The sequence below is a fragment of the Lepisosteus oculatus genome, chromosome 7 (genome assembly GCF_040954835.1).
Source record: "Lepisosteus oculatus isolate fLepOcu1 chromosome 7, fLepOcu1.hap2, whole genome shotgun sequence".
NCBI classification, from domain to species: Eukaryota; Metazoa; Chordata; class Actinopteri; order Semionotiformes; family Lepisosteidae; genus Lepisosteus; species Lepisosteus oculatus.
This window is the reverse complement of record NC_090702.1, coordinates 4,346,072-4,367,513: the sequence shown is the minus strand read 5'-3', so window position 1 is coordinate 4,367,513 and position 21,442 is coordinate 4,346,072. Positions and strand designations below refer to the sequence as shown.

Sequence of the window (21,442 nt, the reverse complement as noted above, 5' to 3'; positions counted from 1 at the left end):
TGCTGCTTCTACAAGACAGCAATTTGATGAAGTGACCTCTGTTAACTAGCTTTCAGCTTTAAATGAGAGATAAACAGATGGAAATATTTAACAATTACATTTTCACTTAACACTGCGATGGTAACATGCCTTCCGTTTTTGATTATTTATTTCTTATATAAACTGGAATTTGTCTATACCGACCAGCATGAAAAATGCCAGACTAGACTGATCATGGCTGATTGCTTTTCATCTCAGCATAGCAAATAGCATGGACCACAGGAGCTCTTGAGGCAATTTCTAATGCAGATTTTGATAGTATTTGCACAGCCCAGGTCCTGCCTCTGTCTGGAGTCTTTTTTACACTGGTCCAGGATTAGTTCTGTACAGCCCCGCCGCGCACCGAAATGAGCCCGGAGCCTCCATTTCAAAGAAAGGATGGCTTTGCAACCAGTTGATTCATCACACGGAACAAAATCGGCATTTTAGGCTGTGCATTTTGTTTGTGTGTTGTATTTGCAGGCATGGTTGAACAGTGGAAGACTTTGTGCTGAGATCTTCAACAGCCGCTTCCTATGTGATAAACAGTCCAAGTGTTTTCACCTGGTCTTCCATTTTAAGTCCATCAGTTTTCTCCTGCTTCCGGCCTGAGGCCTTGCTCTATTGCAGTACTGTTATTTAACTTTCTCGTGCCTAGTACAGTTGGGGTGTATTTTTATGAAATTACAAGGGAATTTGCTAATGGGCGAATATACTGGAAAGGGTATTTGAGGGATAGAATAAAGATTGTGAACGAACTGGCCTCTTTAGTTTTGCTTGGTAGTAAAATGGCTGGTCACTTCTCATTTCCAAATGTTTGAGGACCTGCGCCGGCTCTTTTTCTAAATAGCCCTGGCCATGGTATTTGATGGGTGAGGTTTTTGCCATTTGTCGCAGTAATGTAAAAATGACATTTCTTTATATTTGAACAGTGCAAGGGAGAACAATGTCTGACTTTAAGATTTGCCAGTGTCGAGATAAGTAGTCCATCTGCTTATACTGGGCATAACAAGGCATGTGAAATTACTTAAAACTCTCCATATCCTTAGATAAAATACTGCAGTGTAAGAAGTTTTATAATTCTATCACTGTGCATTAGTTACATAAGGGTTGATCAACAGTAGAACAAATCACTAGCCAATTTTATCTGATTGTTGCTTAGAAAAGGGCAGTGTATCAGTTTATTCCAGAATCGGCTGTATTCTACAAATAAGACGCCTATTACAACAAACAAACAATTCTGTTTATACTGCATAACAGTTTCTAAAGCCATACAAGGATGGAAACACACACATATTTCTAGATGCTCAGCATTATGGCTTTGAGAAGCATAAGAGTGTCGGTGTAGGATAGGAGCACCCTATGTTTGTATAGCACAGGTGTTAATGACCAATTAACATCTGTCAGCTCTTGAATTTGTATGTTCTACTCAGACTGTATGTAGTGCCATGAATCACCACAAGCAGCCAAATACGCATTCAGTGCATTGTCTGAAAGAGTGTGAATTAAGACCAAAAATCCATATTGGGTTAGAAGGAATCTTTGAAGTAATGCTTTTGTGTTAAGTAGCTTCTGAGAAAACGGTGTGAGTGCATGTTTGTGTCTGTGTGCGCCCTGTGATGGACTGGCGTCTCATCCATGGTGTACCCTGCCTTGTGCCCGTTGTTTGCCAGGATAAACTCCGGCTCCCTCATGACCCTGCATGGGACAAAGCAGTTCGAAAACGGATGGGTGCTATGGGTTTCGACAACGTGGCTGAGTAGCTTCCGTTAACGAAAACCCCAGAGGTTCGAATTACATTTCGCCCTTTGGGCAGACCAAAAAAGGAAACAAAAATACGATTTCGAATTTAAGCTGTGGCAGTTTGTTTGTTTTTTCACTATCGTTCAATGGGTTTCTCCCAAAAGACAGTTAATTGACACCATGAACGGATTTAAATATAGCCGTGGCGCTTGTGAAGTGCAGGACTGCTAGTACATAATAAAAATTGACTAAATTACATGATTTTACTCACACAGTAATTCTAACAGATGTATTCTAATTCTAGACAGCCATTAAGTCAAAGTGAAATCTCTGTTCTTACTCCTAACCCTACTGGTTTAAAACCTTTACACAGAAAAGGCTGGTACACGCAGTTCTGACTGTGGACAGAGATGGAACAAAGCAGTGTATCAATAGATCAGCCTAATGCCACAGCTTTGCATAGAATTAAAAATGACTTCCACTCACAGGGCAAAAAAGTGTTACAATATAATGTTCTTGTACTGAGAAGTATATTTCTGAGGACACTGGTGGTGTTTTTTTTTTTTTTAGTTCAGACGTACATGGGATGGCATACTCAAGGTACCATGTTGTTAAGCAGTACATTTTTTAAACAAAGGAGTGCCGGAGTTTCAATTCTTAAGTGACTAAGAGGATCCTTGAGCCTGTGTACTGTACATGAAGCAAGATGCCTTCTGGAGACAGACGTTCCAGATTGCTCATAAGTATTATATGCCTATCAGTTGTGTCTATCAGTTGTAGTTAATATATATTCTGTAGTGCCATTGTGGTCTGAGAGGGCACCATAATTTGGGTTAGCAAAATACCTGCAGGACTCTTGATGGGTTTGCGAGACTAAGAAAAACAACGATGAAGAAAGATGAGTACAATCGGTTGACCTAAGACACCTGACCTTTCTGTCCACCAAGGACTGACAGAATAGCCCAAAAATGAAACATCAGCTTCAAGTACATCAACATTGTGATGCCATCTAAACAAACAGACCTTCAGAGAAATTGGTGTTCTTACTGTAAACGTTTCCAACATTTTCCATCCTGGCACAGGGTGATTTTTGTTCCAACACTTTGTGGACCGAACGACAAACTAACAATTGCGGACCGTAATTCAAACCAAAGGTGAACTGTGGAAAGTGATTGTGCAGATTTTGTCCGTGCATTATAATCATTTTGCTAAAATATCATTATAATTGTTTTGTGACTTTTGTGATGGCTCGTGATTTTTCATGCCTTTTATATATTTAAGATTCATATTTTGCACAGTTCAGAACTGCTGTCTTAGTGTGCCAGTATATATATACACACACACCAGGTGTTAAATTTGCCTTTTTGTTGTTTTTCAGGTGGATTTACAATTTTTCCTAAAGGAATTTCTCGTGCTGCACTGAACGTTGATGAAGGTACAGAACAATTCTCCTTTCATATCTTGATATTTGACAAGTGAGCAGTTAGGTTCAGAGGCAAAACATTTTTTGAGCCGGGACCAAGTATGAAAGTATGTTGCAGTGTTAGGAAGTCTGCACTCAAGAGGCGGTGAATGAGCGGTCTAAATTTTTCTTGTAAAGTGCAATAAGAAATACAGAAAATGTTTTAAGTCCTATATCTCATTAATTTCTGTAAAAGTCTTTCTGTTCCCAGTTCAGTCTTAAATTGGGTTGAGTGTCTGACTGGTGAATTTCTTGTTACTGTAAAAACCTTACAAAACAGCTGTCCTTCTGCCAGTCAATGTGTAGGATGTCAACTGCTGTTAAACAGATTCATTTTGATTTTTCAGATCCTTTCTTTATAAGGGATTATTCACAGTTCTTTTCATTTAAAAAATATCCCAGGGCTGTTTTATAGTGTGTGTTTTTTTAAATTGATGTTTATCTTTTTTTTTCATTTGATCATGTCGGCATCAACACTGCAACTGAAGCTTTTTGTGCAGGTTTTTTTTTCCTTTTTAAAGTAATTGATTTCGTGTTAAGATGGTAGCCCTTCCACTCCACTCATTCATTCACTCTGTTGACTCTTCGCATTCCGAGTGTTGTTTAACAGATTTTCATTAAGCCGTTTTAAAAAATGAACGCCCTTTTTTTCCTTGGTTTGAGTCATGAGTTTTTGCTGCAGACGAAAGCACATGAAGTTGTACATGTGTTACCAACCCTTCCCACTATCCTCTGTACAAGCACTTGCAGTTTTTGTACTGCACAGTTGTGTGCTGTGGCCCGCTCAGACCTTTCACCATTTTTTGTGAATTCTCTCTCAGACTCTGACACAACACAGCCTCTTTGACAATTTGGATCCTTTTTATTAATATACATTTTTAAATATTTAAATTAGTACTGTTTATGGTAATAAATCCATTCTTTAGTATGTGCTCTGTCCTAACTTTCCTTTGCTATTATTAATATATGTACTATCTTGGGTCTCCTATCGCTAGTTATTATGTTTAATGCGAAAACAATTTTGTTTCCGTTAATTTTCACCTAAAAAAGGACTTGTGAGGAACATTTGTAAAAGGAGGAGCTGGTATTCTGTATTTTGGTCTAGGCCTTCCTCATTGTTGTTTATTTTATTGGAAGCACTCCTGACCATAACTATCTGCGAGCAGTGTTCTGACCTTTCAACTCTGTATTCCTTTGTTTCTTGAGTTGTATGGGTGGCGCAGAAGACAAACCCCCACACAGACTGCAGGCTCGCCTGTCGCATGGCTTTGCTTTAATACAAATAAAGGGCCTTTGTTTTGGCAGAAACAAACCATCCATCCATCCATTTTCTAACAGCTTTATCCAATTAGGGGTCGTGGGAGAGCCATGCCGATCCCACCAGGCAGCAGGCACTAGGCAGGATACACCCTGGATGGGATGCCAGTCCATCGCAGGGCACAGTCACAGACGCAAACACCAGGGCCAATTTTTCCTGGAAAACCAGTTAACCTACCAGTAGGTTTTTGGACTGTGGGAGGAAACCGGAGCACCCATGTTAACCCATGCAAACACTGGGAGAACATGCAAACTCCACACAGACAGCACCCCAGGTCTGGAATGGAACCCAGGGCTCCTGCGCTGAGAGGCAGCAATGCTCACCATACCGCCCTCCCAAAAGAGCAAATTATTATCTATAAAAAATAACCATTAACGAAGGAACAAGAAGTGCCCAAGATACAATATTTCAGTTTCCAAAAGGCTTTAAATTATATTTGTAGAACTGATTTGTTTCATGATCCCAGAGGCTGGCTTGAAAAGTATTTTCTTCCTCCAAAAGAAATGCTGCAGATAGAAGCAGACAAATTGATTGGTTTCCCTTATATGCAGTATATGCTCAGTATATAATATTTGTTACTGTTTTCATGTGCACTGACAGTGATATAATTTTTTTATTTTATTTTTCTTATCACACTTATGAAGAAATACTCGATTTACCTTTATCATTCTGATAAGTTGGAATAATTTTTTTTTTGTTGTTGTTGTTATTTGCATTATATGTGACAAACCCGAAAGCCAAAGTCTGAAGTTGTCTTAGATGGTGAAACAGATCTGAAATAGTATTTGAAACACAAAATCCAGGTCTTGGGTACTTTAGGACTTTAAAAATGTTTTATAATTATACAACATTGAGTTGCATTTACATCTTTAAAAAACATGTCCCATAAATCCTTAAAAGTACTACATTACACAAAAATGTGGTTAAACACACACAATTTCTGCACAATGGTGAGTGATTAAAAGTAGTTTTAAGTGCGACTATTTTTTATTATTGGTTATTTTATATATTGAAATATATTATTGCTGAAATTCATGTTTATTTTTGGACAAAGATTTGTAGATTGATGAGCTGATTATACCTAATTGTAGATGAACTGAAAATATCCTCATATCCACAGATTCGTAAAGAATGGGGCTGGAAAAACTTTGAATGAAAAAAATAGCGAGAAATATCAGGAAAAATATTTTGGGTCTTAAGATATGCATGCAGGTATTTTTTTCCAAACTTTCCAGACCTGTTTTAAATAATTTTATAGTATTATTAAAAGCGAGCATTTCATACTCTATTTCTGCTAATGTTTGGATTCCATTGCCAGACACAAAAAGAGTAAAATATATTTTTGTGGGGCATACATTTTTTTTTTTAGTGTTATTGAATATTTTTATGGAGATCGAATAGTTATTAATAATACTAGTGGTTAGAAACTGAAATGTTGTTGTGCAAATAAACAATGAAACCTAAACTTGGGAAATCCATTTTCATCCTATATGTAACCCGAAAAACAGTGGCCACTGTGGTCGTTTGGTTTTACTGCTAGTTTAGGTTCGTTTATTCCATTCAGGATTTGGTCAAGTTGAGATAAACCAAACCATGTGCAAAATATCCCAGAAGAAACCTGACAGAGCCGCATGTGGAATCAATAACTCAGAAGCTGCTGATCACTGTGATTTTATGAACGTCTCACTTGTAAACTTTTTGGGGGTTATCAGCTGTGTCATCTTTTGCTTTTGAGGTATTTTCGTTCATTAAATATTTGAATAGCAGCAGAGGGCTCTGCTTTTATGGAGCTGAAAAGCATGTGCAGGTTAGACGTGGAATTTTAGAGCTTTTTATGTCCCTGTTCCTCCCATGACTACTATATCTATTCTTTGTTCCCCCCCTTACAATCAGTGTGTTAAAGCAGGGCTTTTAAGGTGTGATGAATTGTAGAAATCTGAAGTGGAACCAAGATTAACTGATTTTATATTTAAAACCGTTCCTCAGCGTACAGGACTGTCAGAATCCCAACCCCTCTCCCTACCCATCAGAACTACAGAGGCCTATTTTGAACTTTTCAGCCCGAACAGAATGGTACAGTAAGAGTGTGCTGGTGTACTTCTGTGTGTGAAGTGATTGAGGATGGCGCGAGATTGAGTTTTTTCCTTTTTGGGAGCTGAGGAAAATAAAAGAAACTTGCTTTCCAACAATGTATTTTTTTTTTAAGTTTAATGCGAGCCAAGCTTAAAATAATGAGCAGAACTATCAGGGTGATCGCCGTACAGCAGCTGTGACAGGCAGGATTGTGTTGGTTAACATTTATTGTCTTTTCCACCCGGAGAAGAGAGAGTCAGCTTCGCTCGTCCATAATATTGGATAATTGGCCACCAGATTCACTAAATTCAAACAGCATTTTTCGTCTTGGGTTCCATAACAGTGTGTAGATACAGTAGGTCATGTATGGCCTGTGAGGAATCGCAGTGAAAGACAGAAGAAGCTTTAATAGGAAAGATTCTGTTCTACTGAGAGTATTGTTTTTTTTGTCTTTAATTATATAGTGTGTTTGCTCTGTTTTTTCTTGCTAGTATTTTCCTAACAAAGAACCACACTGAATAAATATGTCTTGTCAGCATGAGCCTTGGAATGTTCCTAGTTTACTGCAGTCCATTTTTTAAGTCTTCTAGGTGAGACGTTGGTCGCTGGTCAGATTGTGAATGCCCAAAGTGGGATTCGACCGTGGCACAGGGGGGTACTTGGAGTGCCGTTGCGTCTTTTAAAGGTCACAAATGTTGTTAGGACGTCGACACCACACTGTCATATCTGTTGCTGTAGGAGGTCATTGGTTTGGAATGCCTGGTCTAGAGGGAATGGCGCCATCTACTGGTCCACTAATATAACATCCAGTAGCAGTCTGATTTTCTTCTCTCATTTCAGCACCGTCAATACTAGGGGTACTGAGCAGCTGAGAGCATCAGACTTCAGGGTGGGGTAGTTTGCTAGAAGTTTGGCAGGGTGATATCAAGTTGAAGACTTTCCTTTGCTATTTGAACAGTGTGCACAGCCGGCACACAGCTTCATTGAGTATTCAACAGACAGTTGCGTTTACTCTAATGTAGTTTTTATAGGAGTTCCAACAGTGTAGCATCAACAAATTACTTTATCTGTGGAAAAAGACATCTGCGATCCACTAATTTATATATGATTTATATTCCCAGACAATCTAAAGGAACAGCTTTATTAAAAAAACAAACTCTTCCCTTCAGTTAACACATTTTTAGACAAATTGAATTTATAACCGTCTCACGGAACACAATCAGACCAAATAAACAACTTGCTTGGAAGAGACACCTGTTTAATCTGGAACTGCACATTGCACATACAGAATCTGTCTGAGTTAAAACCCAATGGTTCTGCCTTTTCCTAGGACAGACAACAGCGTGCTCATGCATATTGTATGGACAGAGCCATAAGTCTGCAGTCCACCCGTGTCATGTTAAAAGAGACAGTTTTGAGGTATATCGCAGTCCAAGCAGTCACTATGTACTACAGAAAAAGTGCTCACAGAAGCTTAAGTAAATCACATTACCGGATATATCCCCTTATCTTCCAGAATAGGTAACTGTATACTGCAGGGTATCAGTTGGTTTTTGTTCATTCTACTCTTGTGAAGTATAGAATTAGGTAAATGTTTTGGAGGAGTAAGAATATAAACTCACTTTACAGACTAGTATTTGCACCCACAAGAAATAAATGTATCATCCCTGTGTAGTGAAACACAAAAGCAGGGATATCCTTTATATCCAAGTTGTCCTTGGATCACCACTTACTGATAAGCTGATGTGCGTCTTTATTATCTGAGTGTTATTCTTTAGAAGACACTTAATAAAACAACTTAGAAGTACAGGTATGATGATCACGGTATGTGACTGTGTTTTGGTGGTAGTTTCTTTTTCAATATCCTGGAAATGTACATCTATGAGACAGAAAAATGATTTAAAACAAAAAAACAATATATTGTTTAAACCTGTTTCAACAAACAAACCCTTAACGAGTTTACTTGCAGTGCAGCGTGATTTGGATTGTCTCCATGCTTTTTTTAATTCACCCTTCCATATGAAAGACAATATTTCGTTGTTCATTGATGGTTACTATCATACAACAAGTTTTGATGTGTTGCAATGGGGACTTTTCAATGCAGCAACCCTGAAAACCATTATAAAAGAGTATCCGTGGCTAAAGGAAAATTGGGCGTTTATATCCCATGTGTTGCTTCACTGTATACGCAGTATAAAAATTATTTAATACCCCTTGATAATGAAGGAACATACCCTGAGTTGTAGAGAAGTGATAAGTATTGCTATGCTCCATGTGAGTGCAGTTCTTTCAGAGTTTTGAGGATAGAGGTGGAACTAGGGTTGAGAACCAAATGTTCTCGCTGTCCCCCTTTTTTCTCATCTTAATTTAGTCAGTTTTGGGGGGGTAACTTTGGTGAGGGAGACACATATCCGTGAACCTTTGAACAAATCCATATGCAAGCCACCGCTTGTATATGTTAGATGAACTTATGACTCAGGCTTGTGGCAGGGTGGCGGAGTGGCGAACATTGCTACTGTACCTCGCAGCTCTGGGGCCCTGGGGTGCTGTCTGTGTGGAGTTTGCATGTTCTCATCATGGTGGTGTGGGTTCCCTCTAGGTGCACTGTTTTCCTCCCACAATCCAAAGACATGCTGGTAGGTCAACTGGCTTCTGTAAAATTGGCCCTGGTGAATTGTGTCCTATAATGGACTGGTGTCCTGTCCAGGGTGTATTCTGCCTTACGCACAATGCTCTTCCGGTTCACTGTGACCCTGGATTGGGGAAGCAGTCATGTGTATTTCAAGACATTAGTAGGAATGTTGCACTACTTGAGTTACAGTATGTGTTTTTTTTTCCAGTGCTAAAGCAATGTTTTAGCCTGTGGTTGTGCGCGACCACCTTATAATCTCTCCCCCCTGCCCACCGTCCTCTTGAGTTAACCGGGAACGTGTCAGTGTCATAAATGAAAGTAGTTCAACTGTGACATTTCAGCTGACACCCTAACGCCATCCTCAAATAAAGAAAGGTTCTTTAGCGAAAGACAAAACTTTAAGTGACCTTTTTGACACCCGATCAGTTCTGTCACCTGGGAATTGGTTTGGTTTGCTTTGTGGCCCAGAACATACGAGCAGAGAGAGGTGGGAATTATTTTGTTGCATTGAAGACAGGTGAAAGTGCAATTGTATAGCAGATTTATGTTGTCAAGCTTTATAAAACTTTGAGTTGTGTGGCCTCCACTAGCCAAGAATTCTCCTTAGCCTTTGTGACTAAATGAGCCCATGGATACTACAGGAACTACAGTACCTTTGTTTTAGTGACACTCCTTTTCAGACTATATTATTGCTTTATACTTAAAGATTTTGGATTAGCCGTACAGTAAATGCCAACAGCAGTTTTTAAGATGTGTTTATGAGTAGTGTATCGACTTCATAAGCTCTTCCTTATGCAATGTTTGGACTTTTCGTCACCCATTGTATCTGCTAACCTGTTTTGTGATACAACTTCATAGAGAGAGAGGCATGTGTACTCGGATAAGAAACCAGAAAAGTAAGTGATTACATGATTGCCTAAATGAATTGCAATAATAGCAATGTTCATAATAATCCTACTTGACAATTCGACTCTTTCTGCTTGTAGGTGCCTTTTTATTGTTGTTATGATCTCATTCAGTGTAGAGAAGTGGTTCATTTGTATTTTTCCACGGCAAAATACAGTATACTAATTTTAACAAACAGGAGAATAAGATGATGTGATGCTGGGGAGGAATCAGCTTTTTTTTTAAATATAGGAAAAATAGGATTTTCTGTGTACTGTTTACTACTGTAGGGGTATCCCAAATTTCTTTAAGCATTTTTTGTTCCAGTTCTTTTCGTAATGTAGTGTCGCTGGAGAAAACAGCCCCCAAATTGTCATGAGATATCCCTTTATCTCTGAACTGAGGATGCTTCAGTCCTTTATGTTCAAACCATAAAAAGACAGTAGCATGTCTACCGCAGAGCTACAGAACCTTGGTGTCGTGGATAGTTCAGCACAGTGGGTTTCTCATTTAGAAATATGATTTTCTGTCACTTACAAAACAGAGCTATAGTATATATATATAGCTATATATGCTGATTGTTAAAAAAATATATATAAAGGTACAAGTGTACCAAGCCTTGAATTACAACTCAGGGTCTCTGTAAAATAATGTGTAATCCACCTGCCCAGAGAGCAGTTTAGTGTTCTTTATTTAATCTTTTTATCCTCAATTAAAATGTCTGCTAGAGCACATACAGTAGCTGCCTGATGCTAGCACATGAACATTAAGAGAAGACGCTCTGTAAAGTAATCACACCATGAGTTGCCTGGTTGTCTTCTATTAATCTACTCCCTAATCTCTGCATCTACTGTAATTTAGGGTTGCGGGGGAGCCACAGCCTATCCCATCATGCAATGGGCACAAGGTGCACAACCTGGATGGGATGCAAGTATATCTAAGGGCAGACACACAGACACAGATGTGCGCATGCTCACACCAGAGCCAGTTTTTCCCGGAAGGCGATTAACCTACCCGCATGTCTTTGGACTGTGGAAGGAAACTGGAGCACCTGGAGGAAACTCACTCAAGCATGGCAAGAACATGCACACTCCACATAGACAGCACTCCAGGTCCAGCATTGAACCTAGAACCCCAGTGCCACAAGGGGGCAACGCTAACCACTCCGCTACTGTGCCACCCCTTTTGGAATTCGGTATTAACAAACAAAATTGTGACATAGGCACACACTACACATAGTGCAGTGCAGAATGGGATTATTCTCTCGTTATGTTGCATTTTAAAAAATTATGCTTTGACACTTCGGCCTTGGTGAATGGTGAGAGGACGCGCAGAGTTTCCAAATTCAGTGCAGGGTGAAGTAAGGAAACAGTACTTTGTTTAACACTATGTTTTATTTTTAGTTTCCATGACATCTAGGGAGAAAATTACTATTTAAGAATGGATTTCGATAAGAAATTCAAACTCTAGTTTACTGCCCTTTAAATTTTTATGTGTAAAATCTTTGAGTGATTTGTTTTGTATGTGACGTTGTATTTGCTTATTATATAGTTAGCGTAGATAATCAACATACAAAAGAAAGACAAATCAGTTCTGTGTCAATTGTCAGATTGACTGAAGTAAAAGTGTTTTTTTTTATATCATAGACTTCTTGTTATCCTCCTTGCACTTTCTATATGCATCAGGCATCACAGAAAATAATTAAATGTTCCAGTCAAGAACATTTCTCAGAATTCAGCATGAAGGCAGAATAATTTTTTTCACTGAAGCTGCAGAAAACTGCTGGAGTACTATGGACGCAGTAGTGTTAATGCTTTCTAGCCTAAGCAAATAAGAAGTTAGGCAAGATCTGGTCAGTGCTTAGATGAGAAACTTTAAGCAGGCAGTGTTTCCAAATTCTGGACCTGAGGTAATCCTATGTCTTGTGGTTCTTGTTGCAGCTGAGCTGTTGATTAGTTAAACATATTGAACTCTTAATTGAGCCAACTGTTTGATTTTTTTTTTTACTGTTTACTCAGGTTTTAGTTTCAGAAATCATTTCCATGATGTGTATCGTTTCCACAAAACTAGCAAATGGATCTCAATTTGAACTTGGCTTAAGATCGTCTCTTTCTCTCAACTTCTTTAAAACAACTAATTTGGCACTCAGTTAGTGATTGGTGATGATTAAGCTCTCGCATAAGCTGTGTGTGGCTTAGACCCATTGTTTAAATTCCACCTAGAAAAAATAAACCCAGATAAGGCCAATTCTGGAACTTAGCGTCTGGATCCGGGTAAATGCTGATTTCTAAGCTTCTCTTTACTTTTCGAGGGCTGAAACTGATTTTCAAAAGTAAACCGTTAAATTAAAGATTCAATAAGCTCAATTAATCAAGAGGTTAGTTGGAGCAAAAACTAGAAAGCACAGCGGTATCCCAGGACCCCAGGATCCCGGATTGTTGTGTCAGTGGCGTGTATTGGAACAGTAAGTGTCACTCTTTCCCCCCATGGGTCCAGAATTTCCACACCCATGCGCTGGTGTTGTGACCACAGGACACGGCTCTAGGAGGTGCATTCCTTTGGATGATCCTTTAAACTGGTCGTTACAGATCCCGTAACCCTTTTTTGGACGTAAGTGTAAGGTGGTTAACTTCTACTCTGGGCGATGTCCAATCACGGATATGTTTTCCTTTTAATTCTGCTGGTGAAGGAATGTCACATCACACAGTGTAGAACGGATCCCCTCCTATTAGCTAAACACTTTAAGATCCATCCGAATGAACAAGCCATCCATCTTCTAACCTCTTGATCCAATTCAAGGTCTCAGGGGAGTCAGAGCCTATCCTAAGAAGCACACAGGTACAAAGGAACAAGTAAAGGTTTATTCCATGCTGAGCACGGGCGAAAAGAAACAATATTTCAGCCATGGAGCCTTCTTTGGGTGTGTCAAGGCAGGGTACACCCTGGACAGGACACCAGTCGATCACAAGGCACACACAGAGGCAGACAGACACAGGCATGCACACACATACCGGGGCCAATTTTCCTAGATGCTAGCTAGCCTACTAGTAGTCTTTGAACTGTGGGAGGAAACAGGAGCACCCAGAAGAAACTCACATAAACTTGGGGGGAACATGCAAACTCCACACAGACAACACCCCAGGAATTGAACCCAGGGAGCATGCTCAGTGAGGTAGCCATGCTAACCACTGTGCTACCATGCCTTTAAGAGGAACAGCACTATATAAATGCAAACAGTTATTAAAAAGTGTTGAAAATCATGATCACAGGTCCGGAAACTTGAGCGTTATCAAGTTCACGTTTAAAAAAGGTACATAAAATTGTAATACTCTACCAGATTAGAAACCCACAGTCTGGTTTTGTCTACAAGTTCCATTCTTGATGTTTCTCAACAGCGGTACTTGTGAACTGCAGCTGTCTGTTTTAATATCAATGTGTAAACACTTGCACGCTTGAAAGATCGGCATGAATGTAAGAAAAGTGATCTACTGTTTAAATAAGATATCAAAATGAAATTTTTCTAACTTGAATCTGTTTCATTTTAATGTTACATTGGCTCAACCAATTGCTTTTTAAATTTTAATTCTGACTTTGTTTTTATAGTGATAGTCATATAGCGTACATGCCTGCTTGCTCAAGTTACATAAACAAATTTGGATAACTAAGTGACACACCATAAATGTAACTGTCCTGTAGCATTATTCCTAAGTACGTTGTTCATTCTGTAAGTCTGTCAACGGTTGTTCCCTTTCATGGTGAGCACTATCGCAAAAAGTACCCCACGATTACATTCAGTGTTTGAGCTTTTTTTCACAGCTCAACCCAAATTAGTTTTTGTTGACAGGGAACTCTCGTGTGAATGCCTGAGGCTATTTGCATACAACACCCTAAGTTTCAGACCTGAGCATTTATGGAATTCATCTTCCTTAAACTATTATATGGAGAGGTTAGGGAGGTATAGCTCTGTTCCTCTGTGGACACCTTATGTAGTTTAATTGGTGAAATGGCAGTCCTTGCTGGAATGCAGGATGGCACCAGTATCTCATGCAAAACAGGCTGAACTATTATACTGTGGGTTTCCACAGGAACCAATGTAGTGTCTCCATGTTTCATGCACTGTATTTCAGAGTGCCCCTGCTATTAGCTACCTACCGATTGACTTCGTTATGCAAACCTCGTTATGCTGGACGTTTGACTGTGTATCGTGATACAGTCTATTTGCACTTATCTTAATTTCACCTTTATATCAAATGATCGAATCACAGTACGTTTTGTGTTTTTTTTGGTTTTAACAAGGTTTGATCTTGATCTTGGTTTGAACATTTAATTTCTTTTATGGTTAAATGTTATATTAAATTGTTGAATGTAACAATCTTATCTTTGAAGTTTGTAGGTTCACTTCTGTTCAGGCAGCCAAAGTTCTGCTTGTTTTTTTTCTTTTGCCATCTGCAGGAATAACCAGAAATATATCTTTACTTCGATCTATCATCATCATCCAATAAGAGCACCACTGTCATTTAAGTGTTTTTTTTCTTGATGGGAGAAGGTTTACAGTATAGTTAAAGAGTTGTTCTATTTGCATAAAATGAGAGCAGCACCAGGTATAAAGAAGAACAGTCTCATTCTTTGCAGTTGAAACAATGACGGGAGACAGATTGTAGGGATTTATGTAGGAAAGATGGCAGATCATCCATTTCAGGAGAAACGCTGAGAAACATGGGAATAGTTTTGATTAGGGAAGATTATATGAACTGTATTATCTTAGATTCATGTTGTGTTAAATGTTGTCAAGTCTTTTATCTGCCTCCAGAGCAAAGTTCCCATAATAAAGGAATTAAGGAGGAAAGAGAGGACTGAGGAGCAGAGAGGCAGAAATGACGAGAAAGGTGCAAGAGTCACTGTCTGAGACTAATATAATAATTCCCCTACTCAATTATTATTGCCAAAAAAAGACATAGTTTCACAATGATGAAGCAGAACGTTTAGAAACGTTGTGTTTCTTTTCTTCTCTTTTCATCATGCAATAAACCGTTTCTTGTTCCTTTGCAGCCTACGCATGCTGGCGCAGCTCCCTACTTAAAATAGTTTCACAATGATTGTTGTAAAATGCTCAAATATAGTTATAGCGCATGTAAGTGGTGTCTATATATATATTGAAGATACATAAACATATTCATATCTGTTTATTAGAATATTTAAGCACTAAAGTTGACAAATGCCTTGTAAGTGTAATGAAATAACTTTCTAAATAACTTGAAATAACTATTTTATGGGGCAAGATCTGCACAGGCTGAGATTGGGCTGGCTAAAATGAGAGGGTTAAATGGATTTAACAGATGGGTAAAGTGTAATGAAGCCTGAGTGCATTTGCAAACGAGTGCATTTGCAAACAAAAACCTACTGCAAAACTTTCTGTAACTGTGGCTTGTTATGGATTTAGTATATTAATGTTAGTGTTAGCACTAGAGAAGCAGCAGTAAGTGTAAAGTCCAGCAGAGCGCACTGCCAGTGGAGTCCTGCAAAAAAAATAGTTACCAGAAAAGGGGAAAAATACTTAGTCAGGGTTACCTCCACTGAGGGTGATTAGTAACACTTGACATCCTTATTGTGTATTCCATCCATCTGCTTTCCAACACCTCCATCCAATTCAGGGTCACAGGGGGAGCCAGAATCTATCCCAGCAAGCAACAGGAGCAAGGCAGGGTACACCCTGGGCAGGACATCAGTCCATCGCAGGGCACAGACATAGAAGCAAATTAACCTACCAGCATGTCTTTGGAGTGTAGGAAAATAAAACCTGGAGCACCCAGAGGAAACCCCACGTGAACACTGGGAGAACATGCAAACTCCACACAGACAGCAATGGAATTGAATCCAGGCTCACCAATTTTGTGAGATAGCAGTGCTAACTTCTGCACCGCCCTGCTGTGCTCACTGTGTATGCTGTGGAAATATTTTTACATAGACCGTAGCAAAAGAACTGAAAAATAGAAGACTTAAAGCAAGGTGAAACTAAAAAAAAAAACTCAAACTATTTGTACAAGGCTGAAAATATGTCAGTCTGCTGTTTAGCTGCTTTTGATAAAAAGTGATACTCAAGGCCATGGCTTTTACTACTATTTTTTATGTAAACGTTTATTTAACCAAACAAGTCAATTGGAAGCAAATTCTCATTTACATTAACAGACTGGCCGAGAGGCTACTTACAGCAGCAAGATGGTAGGACAGAACAATTAACAGAAGAGCTTGTAAGCTTCAGTTTAAATTACAAAAGCAAAACAAGCTCTCATTAAATAATGAAACCTGCCTGTGTCTTTCCAAATATTCAATATATTCATGTACTGTACACGGGTTTATATACTGCTCATGAGAGTACATAAAGAAAGTTAAACATTCCATCTGTAAAGTACAGCAGCTTAAATTAAATGCAGACATGCCTGAATTTATGAATTGTTATGTTAACAAGTTAACAAATGTTTAAAACAAATTCGTTTGGGTTTTTTTTATCACAACTAAAGTGCCTTCCAATAAAGAAACACACCCTAGACTTTCATTCTTTTTTTATCCATTATTTACATTTTACGCAGTTCCTTGGCCTTGTTTAGCACTGGGCAAATTGATGTTACATATGGGTCACTGTATGGAAAGGTTCATAAAAAGGGGTTAACTTTTTGTCAGCCAGGGCTGTGAAATAGAGCTAGATAAGACTTTATTGATCCCGAGTATAACACAGTATATTAATGCAGTGTCAAAAAAGTACATTAGTGCAGCATGTTGTCCATAGACAAGCAGATGAAGGGCGAGCAGGCCTAGCCTAGGGCAGCGTTATACAGTACACCCTGACAGCCACCGGGAGGAAGGACCTGCAGAAACGTTCCCTTGAACACCGTAGCTGGAGCAGTCCGTGTCTAAAAGTGCTCTGCTGCCCAGTAACAGTCCCATGAAGCGGATGAGAGTCGTTGTTAATGATGGCTGTGAGCTTGGTCAGCATTCTCCTCTCTGCCACCACCTCTAGAGGGTCAAGGCTCAGCCCCAACACAGAGCCAGCCTTCTTGAGGAGTTTATTGAGTCATTTATTTATTGAGCAATTGTGAATTGGTTTACATAAATTTAAGTAAATGATTAGTTTCAATAAATTATCAATCCCTAAATTAATATTTGGGATTTAAAATGGTGCTACTCTGAGTTTCAGCCATTACATTTCCAGATTTGCTATATGAAGGAGTAAAGAAGTTAAATCCTCTGGATCTCTGTAATCACGCCGTTCGTGTGAGAGAAACCCCATTTCAAAATATAACCCCCGGCTGGTGTCCCCCTTTTTTTTTAAACTGACACACGGATTCATTGTGGAGTAATTCTGTAATTCTAACCTTGTAAATAGAAACACTTTTGAAAACCGCACTGTAGGGCAACAGGTTCATCCAGCTTTTTCCAGTCATCATGCAAAAGGGTGTGACAGATTACGAATAAATTCAATCACAGAATTGCTGTCAATGAGAATAAAGCAGCTTGGTCACGTTGGTTTCACACATTAAGTGAAGAGTTTACTAGCTGGCACTGAGACCCCAGTTTAGCTTGGCATTTTCATTATTTTTCCTCGAAGGCTAAGGTACGGCGTCTTATGGGCCTTTTTCAATTAAGATCATAGGAGCTGAAAAAGGAGGTTATTGTGGACATTTAAAGGAGAGTGAACGAATGTAGAAGCAATGTAACTTTAACCTGAGGACACAAGTAGAAATTGCAATGAAACGCATCTGAGAGTAAAAAATATGACGTACCTTTTTTACACAGAAGCATGTGTTTGGAACTAACCTCTCTGCGGTGCTGTTAAGAGTTTTATTTTCATGTGAAGGCTGTAGTTTCTTGGATCACAAGGTACAAACATTCAAACAAGGTGGGTCGTAACCTTTCTTATATATTTTTTAAGGTATTTAGGCAAATGCTTAGTTCTGCTAACCAATTAAAGTCCCGTATTGAATGCAGTCCAAATCACCCCTCTGGCTCTGCAGGCTTCATTTTGATAAATGCTGTTCTTAACCAGAGGAAAACTCTTCACAACTTTGCGCTTTAACAAATATGGCCTTTTAAACTGTATACAGTCAGCTTGTTGACTAAAAATGGATCCTCCCATTGTAGTGTTAATTACATTGATCGGTACATGTTTGGCAGTAAGGTTTTTGATAGCTTATTAGATGTAGTCCAGGGTAACATGGTCTAACCTAGGTGACTCCCTTACCAGATTCAAGGGAGGTGGGGGAGGTGTCCCACTGATGAATCTGGTAACTGTGTTGGCATGGTTATTGTCAAATAAACCATCAAACACCTTTATCTGCAGTGTCTGGGTGTAGGCAGTGCTTGCAAAACCAGTTTAGTCTGCAGGTGGGCATGTACAGTAAGTGAAAAATAGAGGCCTTACTGGACACTGACCACAAGAAATGCCACTGTTATTACTTTATCCCCTGCAAGTGAATAAATGTATAGGTGCCGTGCCCAGTCACAGAGAGCAAGAAGCACATTACCCTTGTGACTATCCCATGGCAAAGCAATTCCTTCTGTATTTTTTGTGTTTGTTTGTTCTTTCTTTCGGACTGGGCACACAGGTTGTGTGGCAATGCACTGCGTCCGAAACGTAGCTCGGTGTGTGGAGAGGAGTGGCAGAAATCGAAGTCTAGCTTAACTCGAAAGGGGTTGAATCTTCACTTCATGAAGATGGTCTTTCCCTTTTTCAATACTTTCCAGACAATCTACTCAAGCCTTTTGTAGTGAGCACCTCTGTTGCACCCTCCACACAGATAAGGACCCCAAAAATAGGACTGAGGGGACCCACAGCTCCAAGGCAATCATGCCATACTTAAACCTAAACCTATACTGTATATGTTATTGTTAAAATCTGAAACTGGGGATGTCAAAAAGGCCAAACTGTACAAGGAATTTCACATATTTGCGTGAATATTTGAAGATGTGGGGTCTCTCGCCGCTGGAAAAATAGATCTGGTTGGCTGTTAAACGATGCTGGTGGTGTTGTGTCCTCATTCCCACTGTTGGTATCATACGAATTGTCTTTGTATCATTTATATAGAACTTTCAACTGTTATCATCCAGGGCTCCAGGAGACAAGACAATGTCAGCTTGGAATGTTGCTGTTGACACAGTTAAAACCTCATTGCAATGGGTTTCTATAGTAACTGTATGCCTTACTGAAGTATTTTTTAGTCGAAACTCATAGGGAGTTGGAGGTGGTGATGGAAGGGAGGGTTTTCTTTTTTTTCTTGCAAAATTTAAAGTAAAATGTGTTCATGAAACCTACTTAGCTTTAGAACCGACTCGGAAACACTTGAAATGCATTGATGATTTTCAAACAAATAAAGCTTTTCGATGTAAACAGGATTCCTTGCTGCACAGTGTTGCGGAGCTGACTTGAAACAGACTGTCTTTTTCAGAAATATGTTACTTGACCCTTTATTTGGAAAGCAGTGGCACCTGTCGCAGTCTACTTAAAATCCAGAACCTAATCTAGCTGATATTTATCGAACACTTGTGCCTTTGCATTTCGCTGCAGTATGTTTAAGTGGAAATCTTGTACATTACATAGTTGGGAAGAAACAGAAGGAAAATGGAAAAAGTGTTCGTAAGCCTTGAAATGCCGGATTCGTTGGGAATTAGGGACAGCGGATGAATTTATGGATGGAAAATCTTTAGAGTCACCATTTTGAAGATTTATATAACTTCTTGTCTTTCCATGTTGGCCCGCAAGACATGAGGGAGTTTACAGCCTGGTTTTCTCTGAAGTTATTAGGTAGATTCATAGCAGTTGACAGATTTGGCAGAGGTACCTACCTTCAGGCGTGACTATAGCAACATTAACCCCAACTCTCCCTGGTTTGACTTCATTTCACAAGTTCTGTGCCTGTCATTAAGATGAAAAATGCTGTATCACCACCGTTTTTCTTTCAGCCACTATTTCTTTCTGTTTGTATGATATCATACTTTATCTTATCAATGAATGTTGATTTTCTGATACTACCTACATACTGTAAAAAAATATATAGAATTGAAACTCAGGATTCTTAGCACAGATCCCTTGCAGAGAAAAACATTTTTTCGCCATTTGCTTTCTTTCTCATCTCCCTCTGGTTCTTAACGTCAATCAAACATTGATGGAAATGTCCGTAATTGTTGTAATTGTTGCAGGAGCTTGTGAACGGAATTAAGTTTCATAAAGCAATGTGTTGCCGCTGAGCAAAACTCCTTAATTTGACAGCTGCCATGTTTAGCAGAGAAGACACTGCAGTGATTCACAGTGTAGCTCTCTGATCTAAACCCTTATGAGTGATTTCTATTTCTGCGACCAGTAATCAAGAAGGCGTTTAAGTGACCATGTGTTGGGATTGCGCTGTAAACCAATGTACAGTAATTATTCCTGAAATCATGTAATGTGTACTTACTTCTTGCTTCAGATTACTTTAGATTGCGTTCTTATGCTTAACAGATGAGAGATTTAACGTTTCTTAATTAAAGATGGCCAAAAGAGAGTGTTGTTGTGATTTACAATGCTAAGTCTCTATACCGATAAGAAAATATTTAGCACCAAATATTAGGGTGCATAACTTGTAATTTGTACAGTTTTAGCTGTTCTCTTTTTGCAATTTTGTGTCAGCAGTGCCCAATCGCTTTGTTTTTACATAAAGTGTGTACTCTGTGTTGCAAACTCCAAACATTCCACATGATCATTTACATTAAGGTCTGTTCTTTGGTCAAGACCAAGCAAGTTACTGCCATGTTTGAATGTTTTCTCTTTTCTGCTGGCTGTCCCGACACATGTGTGTTGCAGCAGCACATTGTAGATGGTAGGATTTTGTCGAAGGGGCGGCACACTGGCGCTGTGGCTAGCATTGTTGCCTCACAGCCCTGGGGCCCTGGGTTCACTTTCTGACCAGGGGTGCTGTCTGTGTGGAGTTTGCATGTTCTCGCCAGGTTCTCACGAGTTTCCTCCAGGTGCCTCGGTTTCCTCTCGCAGCACAAAGACATAGTGGTAGGTTAATTGGCTTCTCGGCAGATTTTGTCTGTCTAGCCTGTGATACATAGGTGTCTCATCCAGCACGTACCCCTCCTTGCTCCCATTGCCTGCTGGGATAGGCTCTGGCTCCCCCGTGACCCTTAATTGGATGAAGCGGTTAGAAAATGGATGATTGGTGGTACCTTGACCACTAAAGCCGTTCTTATAAAGCTACAGGAAAAGGGTGACTTTTTAAGTCTTTTATTTCCCTCACGTGTGCTGCTTGGTTCCTTGTTCATACGTTTTACTCAGGAG

The 21,442-nt window shown here is 39.3% G+C and overlaps 1 long non-coding RNA gene across 5 annotated transcripts in view; it reads left to right on the top strand.

Moving 5' to 3' along the window:
- Positions 1-21,442, top strand: part of LOC107078085 (uncharacterized) — a 139,631-nt gene that overhangs the window by 101,607 nt on the left and 16,582 nt on the right. For all 5 annotated transcript variants that reach the window (XR_011190036.1, XR_001479083.2, XR_011190035.1 and 2 more), the window contains one exon: positions 3,140-3,196. This is a non-coding gene — a long non-coding RNA (uncharacterized lncRNA). The remainder of the gene's footprint in view (positions 1-3,139; positions 3,197-21,442) is intronic.